The sequence below is a fragment of the Triticum dicoccoides genome, chromosome 3A (assembly GCF_002162155.2).
Source record: "Triticum dicoccoides isolate Atlit2015 ecotype Zavitan chromosome 3A, WEW_v2.0, whole genome shotgun sequence".
Taxonomy (NCBI): domain Eukaryota; kingdom Viridiplantae; phylum Streptophyta; class Magnoliopsida; order Poales; family Poaceae; genus Triticum; species Triticum dicoccoides.
The window spans coordinates 297,551,355-297,557,354 of record NC_041384.1 but is presented as its reverse complement, the minus strand read 5'-3'; positions in this window follow the sequence as shown (position 1 = coordinate 297,557,354).

The following is a 6,000-nucleotide window of genomic DNA, read 5'->3' as shown; positions in this document are numbered from 1 at the left end:
TTCCAAACGTAGGCGAGTGCCTGACTGCAGCTAAGTCTCTAAGTGGGAGAACTTAGGTGAGTACTGGACTGCAGCTAAGTCCCCGAGTGGGAGGATAGCTCTCCACTCGGTAGGATTTTTTTAAACTTAGGGGAGTGCCTGACTGCAGCTAAGTCTCTAAGTGGGAGAACTTAGGCGAGTGCTGGACTGCAGCTAAGCCCCCGAGTGGGAGGATTTCTCTCCACTCGGTAGGATTTTTTCAAACTTAGGCGAGTGCCTGACTGCAGCTAAGTCCCCAAGTGAGACAACTTAGGCGAGTACTGGACTGTAGCTAAGCCCCCGAGTGGGAGGATTGCTCTCCACTCGTTAGGATTTTTCAAACTTAGGAGAAACGGATTCACAGCTAACCCACCCACTGGGGGATTTCTTATGCATACAAAAACAATAATAATCACTGGGAAAATTATAACGCTCTTGTCTTTGATAAATAAACTACAGGAGTTTTTCTTATTACATCTCATCCGAGTGAGAATTCAAGTATAAAAGGGGCGGAGTAGCTCCGCATTCCAGGCTCGTGGCTCATCAATCTGGCGATCGACATTGTAGAGGTGGTATGCTCCATTGTGGAGGATTCTGGTGACTATGAAGGGGCCTTCCCAAGTAAGAGCGAGCTTGTGTGGTTTCTGCTGATCCACTCGGAGGACTAAGTCTCCTTCTTGGAAGGCTCGGCTCTTCACGTTTCTGGCATGGAATCGACGCAAGTCTTGCTGATAGATGGTCGATCGAATCAAAGCCATTTCTCTTTCTTCTTCTAGGAGGTCGACTGCGTCCTGCCGGCTTGTTCTGCCTCATCTTCTGAGTAGAGCTCGACTCTGGGAGCATTGTGAAGCAGGTCACTCGGTAAGACTGCCTCAGCTCCGTAGACCAGAAAGAATGGGGTTCTTCCAATCGATCGATTCGGGGTTGTCCTCAATCCCCAAAGGACTGATGGAAGCTCGTCGACCCATGCACCTCCTGCGTGCTTGAGATCGCGCATCAATCGGGGTTTCAGTCCTTTGAGAATTAGGCTGTTTGCCCTTTCTGCTTGCCCATTTGACTCGGGGGTGAGCGACTGAAGCATAGTCGACCCGAGTGCCTTGAGAGGTGCAGAAGGCCCTAAATTTGTCGGATTCGAAGTTTGACCCATTGTCGGTGATGATGCTGTGCCAACATCAAGATTCTTGATAGGCTTGGCTTCAATCCATTTGGTGAACTTGTCGACTGCTACCAGCACGTGAGTGAAGCCGCTCCTGCCTGTTCTCAGTGGTCCAACCATGTCCAACCCCCAAACAGCGAAGGGCCAGACAAGTGGAATGGTTTTCAGGGCTGACGCGGGCTTGTGCGGCATATTGGAGTAATACTGACATCCTTCACATTTGTCGACTATGTCTTTAGCCATCTCATTGGCCCTTGGCCAGTAGAACCCCGCTCGGTATGCTTTAGCCACAATGGTCCGAGAGGACGCATGATGACCACAGGTCCCCGAGTGGATATCGTTAAGGATCATCTGACCTTCTTCTGGTGTGATACACTTCTGGCCGACCCCAGTCGTGCTTTCCCTATATAACTGTCCCTTTGTGACTGTAAAGGCCTTGGATCGACGAACGATCTGTCGAGCTTCTTCCTCGTCTTCTGGGAGTTCTTTCCTTAGGATGTACGCGATGTACGGTTCTGTCCAGACGGGAGTGATAACCAGCACCTCCATTATCAGGTCGACCACAGCTGGAATTTCAACTTCACTCGGATCCGTGGCGCTTTTTGGCTGCGGGGCCTCTTCCGTGAAGGGATCCTCCTGGACTGATGGTGTGTGGATATGTTCCAGAAACACATTGCTGGGAATGGCTTCTCTTTTGGAACCTATTTTTGCCAGATCATCAGCTGCTTGATTTTTCAGTCGGGGTATGTGGTGAAGCTCTAATTCCTCGAATTTCTTCTCCAGCTTTCTCACTGCATTGCAATAACCAGTCATGGCTGGACATCTGACATCCCTTTCCTTCATCACTTGATTGACCACTAAATCTGAGTCGCCATAGACCATGAGGCGATGGACACCGAGTGAAATGGTCATGTGCAACCCATATAAAAGTGCTTCGTATTCTGCCTCGTTGTTAGAGGAATCAGAGTGGATTTGAAGAACATATCTGAGTTTATCTCCTCTGGGGGAGATCAACACCACTCCGGCACCGGAACCATTTAGCATCTTGGAACCGTCAAAGAACATGGTCCAATGCTCCGAGTGAACCTGAGTCGGCAGTTGTTGTTCAATCCACTCGGCGACGAAATCCGCGATTGCCTGGGACTTGATAGCTTTCTTTGCCTCAAACTTGATATCTAGGGGAAGGAGTTCGATCGCCCATTTTGCCACTCGACCGGTTGCATCCCTGTTATGCAGGATCTCTGACAATGGAGCGTCGCTGATGACTATAATGGAATGATCAGAGAAGTAGTGAGCAACTTTCTTGGTGGTCATATAAATCCCACATACAAGCTTCCGATAGTGAGGATATCTTTGCTTCGATGGGGTCAAGACTTAAGAAATATAATATACTAGGCGCTGAATTTTGAAGGTTTTCCCTTCTTCTTCCCGCTCGACCGTAGGTACCGTACTGACGACTTGTCCTGTGGCTGCAATGTAAAGCAGCAAAGGCTCTTTGCTGATTGGTGCAGCAAGCACCGGCTGGGTGGAGAGCAGAGCTTTGAGCTTTGCAAACGCTGCATCAGCTTCAGGAGTCCACTCGAACTTGTCGGACTTCTTCATCAATCGGTAAGAGGTAATGCCTTTTCACCGAGACGAGATATGAATCGACTTAGTGCGGCCAAACAACCAGTAAGCTTCTGGACGTCGTGCACTCGCACAGGGCTTTTCATTTGGAGTATAGTGCCAACTTTTTCTAGATTGGCGTCGATTCCCCGTTCGGAAATGAGAAAGCCGAGTAACTTTCCGCCAGGGACTCCGAATGTACACTTTGATGGATTAAGCTTTATATCATACCTCCTGAGGTTGGCAAAGGTTTCAGCAAGGTCAGCCAGCAGGTCGAAACCCTTCCGTGACTTGACCACAATATCATCCATGTATGCTTCCACGTTCCGACTGATTTGAGTGAGTAAACACTTCTAAATAATCCTCCTGAATGTGGCTCCGGCATTCTTGAGGCCGAACGGCATGGTAACATAACAGAAGCACCCGAATGGAGTGATGAAAGCTGTCTTGATCTCGTCAGGTCCATACAGACGGATCTGATGGTACCCGGAATAGGCGTCTAAGAAAGACAGTCGCTCACATCCGGCAGTCAAGTCAACTATCTGGTCGATGCGGGGGAGAGGAAAATGATCTTTTAGGCAGGCCCGATTGATATGTTCAAAGTCAATGCACATGCGAAGTGACTTGTCCTTCTTGGGGACCATGACAACGTTGGCGAGCCACTCGGAGTGGTAGATTTCTCGGATGAACTCCACTGCTAAGAGCCGAGCCACCTCTTCGCCAATAGCTTTTCCCTTTTGGACGGCGGACCGTCGAAGATGTTCCTTGACAGGTTTTACTTTTGAGTCGACTCTCAGGCGATGCTCAGCCAGCTCCCTGGGAACACCTGGCATGTCAGAAGGCTTCTATGTGAAGATGTCCCAGTTCTCACGGAGGAACTGGATGAGCGCTTCTTCCTATTTGGAGTCTAGTGTTGTCGAGATATGAGTCGGGGCGGCACTGTGGTCGGTCGGGTGGATGTGAGCTGTCTTCGTGTCGCCAGTCGACTGGAAAGCTGACTCTGTAGCGGGCTTCTTGGCTCGCAACAGATCACTCGGATCTGCAGTCTTTTGGTATTCCTGCAACTCCACCACAGCCATCTGCGCGTCGGCGATCTTCGAACCCTTCTGAAAACATTCTTCCGCTTTCTTCCGATTGCCCGTAATGGTGATCACACCTTTGGGGCCAGGTATCTTCAATTTGAGATACACGTAACATGGTCGGGCCATGAAGCGTGCATAAGCCGGCCTGCCCAAAATAGCATGATAGGCACTCTGGAAGTCTACAACTTCAAATGTCACCTTTTCTTTGCGGTAATTCTTAGAATCACCGAAAACCACATCAAGAGCAATCTGGCCGAGTGATTCAGCCTTCTTCCTAGGAATGACTCCATGGAAACTCATGTTGCTGGCACTGAGTCTGGACATCGGAATGCCCATCCCCTTCAACGTCTCAGCGTATAATATGTTCAAACCACTGCCACCATCCATCAGGACTTTGGTCAGTCGAGTGCCTTCAACAACTGGGTCGACCACCAAAGCTTGCCTCCCCGGGGTGGCGATGTGCGTTGGGTGGTCGAACTTGTCGAATGTTATGGCAGTCTGAGACCATTTCAGGTAACTAGGTGTCGCCGGAGCGACCATATTCACCTCTCGGTTAATAACTTTCAGTCGACTTTTGCTCTCAACATCAGCAAAAATCATCAGGGTGGAATTGACTTGAGGGTATCCGTCATCATTGTCCTCTTTGTCCTCGACCTTGTCTGACTCCTTTTCCTTACCCTTGGGTTGCTTGCCCTGAAACTGCTGGATCAAGAGTCGACACTGCCGAGTGGTATGTTTCGGTTAAATAAAATTACCCTCTTCATCTTTCTTCGTGTGGACGAGACATGGTAAGTCCAACACATCATTTCCCTCCTGGTCTTTAACCTTTTTGGGTTTCCAAGGCCCTTTAGGTTTCCCTTTAGACTTTCCTTGGGCCAAAGCTAAGGCTTCCCCGGGAGCCGTTGGCTCGGCTTTCCGCTTCTGTTTCTGATTGGAATTGCCTCCGGTTTCTTGGGCGACTGACTTGAGCTTGCCACTTATGAGTCGATCCTCATCTTCACCATTAGCGTACTTGGTGGCAATCTCCATCATCCGATTCAGGGACATATCTCCGGTTCGACCGAATTTCAAATTCAGCTCTCTGTACTTGACGCCTTCCTTGAAGGCACAAACTGCTTGGTGGTCAGGCACGTTCTCCACCGAGTGATGTAACGTGATCCATCTCTGGATGTAATCTCTCAAAGTTTCATTCGGCTTTTGCACACAAGACCGGAGTTCCGTCAGTCCTGTTGGTCGCTTGCATGTGCCCTTAAATGTGGTGACGAACACTCAGGAGAGATCTTCCCAAGTGTAAATGCTGCTAGGCGCTAACTGGTTTAGCCACGCTCTGGCCGAGCCCTCCAACATGAGAGGCAGGTGCTTCATGGCCACTTCATCATTGCCGCCGCCAATCTGGACGGCCACTCGATAGTCCTCGAGCCAAGTATCGGGTTTGGACTCGCCAGTGAACTTACTGACTCCAGTCGCCAACCTGAAATTGGGAGGAATCACAACAGCCCTGATGGCTCTACTAAAGCACTCTGGCCCCGAAACATGTACTCTGCTGCTGGCAGGCACATCTCTATTGTGGCCTTCTCGGTGAGCTCTGTTCCTGTCGACCAGACCCTGGACGAGGATGGATCTTGCGTCAAAGCCTGGCCCTCTGGGGTCGACTGGAATCCTTCGCCCACCACTATGAGGGCGCCTGTCATCCTGCTGGCGAGGCACATATGACCCGCTCCTCGGGGGAGGCATGGCCACTCGACGTCGACCGTAACGATCGACTTGGTGATCATACTGCTCATGGTTCCCATACTGGTCATGCCGGTCTCCACGTCCCTCACGCCTCAGGGGCGATCTCGGGCTGTGAGCCGACTGGATTGTGTCCGCAACAACGGATCTGCTGTGAATTCTGTTCCGCGACTGAGAAACAGCAGAATTCTGATCTCCTGCTGCCCGGAGTAACACTCTGATCTGCAGCAAGCCTCTGCCAGCCTCCGACTGGGAAGGCTGGATCGACTCCGCTATACGGGCCGCAGTTGCTATATTCTGAATCGGAGTCTGATATACCTGCGGGGGCGGGAAGAGCTGACATCGACTGGATTCGGGAACCCGTTGTCGCGCACGCTCGTCGAGTGCTCGCTGGAGGTTCTCCAGTCG